The sequence below is a fragment of the Haliotis rubra genome, unplaced genomic scaffold (assembly GCF_003918875.1).
Source record: "Haliotis rubra isolate DU_JTF1 unplaced genomic scaffold, ASM391887v1 Scf719, whole genome shotgun sequence".
NCBI classification, from domain to species: Eukaryota; Metazoa; Mollusca; class Gastropoda; order Lepetellida; family Haliotidae; genus Haliotis; species Haliotis rubra.
The window spans coordinates 493,220-494,489 of record NW_025767434.1 but is presented as its reverse complement, the minus strand read 5'-3'; the positions used below and the strand labels follow the sequence as shown (position 1 = coordinate 494,489).

The 1,270-nt window shown below is 32.1% G+C and overlaps 1 long non-coding RNA gene across 1 annotated transcript; it reads left to right on the top strand.

Annotated features, from left to right (window-relative positions):
• The first annotated feature begins 340 nt into the window (after positions 1-340).
• On the top strand, positions 341-773 carry LOC124259344. Its single transcript, XR_006893824.1, has 2 exons — positions 341-389; positions 613-773. It is a non-coding gene; the product is annotated as an uncharacterized LOC124259344 (long non-coding RNA).
• The last annotated feature ends 497 nt before the right edge of the window (positions 774-1,270 follow it).

Genomic DNA, 1,270 nt, shown 5'->3' with positions numbered 1-1,270 from the left:
TTCCTCACGAATGTGCAAAATTTGACTAGCATCTTACCAAAATTAAATCAATGAAAATTATTTATGCTAAACTGAATTAATACGGATGTCTATGGAAACAAAGTCGCTTCAGTATGCAAACATATATACATGTAGTTGATACGACTGCATTGCTTTTTCGACTTTTATGATATCATCAAAGCTATGCTATTTTACAAATTTCCCCAACATCTGAATAACTACAAATCATTTTTTATTTTGCATTTATTCTATATTTGAGTTACCAGTTTTAATAGAATGTAAGATACAATAGAAAGGTAAATTTACTACTTTACAGTAATCACCATATCTACTTATTCCAAAGTACAGAACATGAAGGAGTGGTGACAACTGATGTACCCATACAAAAGGTATGTACAATGCAAAAAAATGGAAACATCTTCCAGAATGAAAATATCTAAATAAAAACTTAATTTTAAAACTTGATATATCCAAATCATTTAAGTACTTTTCTCATGTTATTCAGTGACACCAGATATCCATTGATGTTTTAAAAAGTAGCCAATGTTTGTTTACATCAATAATAGATGTCTTGTGAAGTCATTAGATGTTTATGTAATTATTTTTATTCAGAGGCCAAGGCACAAGCACATACCTTGTATACAGATGAAGATCTCCTGTGATTATTTCTTTCTCCTCCTCATCTGATAACTGAAAATATAAGGATGCCCTGCCACTCAGTCCAAGACCTGACTTGTAATTTAAGAAATAAATGAAGATCATCTAAACCAGAATTATCTTTTGTTCATTTTGTTGCTGTCATCATCAAACTTTTAACTGATCAAGAAAATGGATTGTGGGGCATCAGATGCAGAGACTGTTTTGCTGCTCTCACTCTTGCCCTTGGTGTTAAATGTCTGGGGTAAGGCCAAGAAAAATTTAATGTTTCAAATCATTGTGTTGGGATTTTTTCCAGGGCCTGTTGCCTAATGGTTATCTATTTAAAAATGAACTATTTTTTAATATCGTTTGTGATATATATAGACTTGAAAGTTGTTTTGAAATATGCATAATATTTTAACTAATTGTATTCAGAAACAATTTAAATTTTTCTTGAGCCTACATAAAGCTGTCCAGTGGTGTCCAGCAAAGACAGAGAGAGTGAATTCAACTTGAAGAATGTATTGCTTGCTATGTGATAGTATTGCGAGATTTGTACAAACATTTCAGGGTAGGTAAGAGGTATTGAGGAATGAAACAGACGTTGATCCAACATTGGGCCAACGTTGGC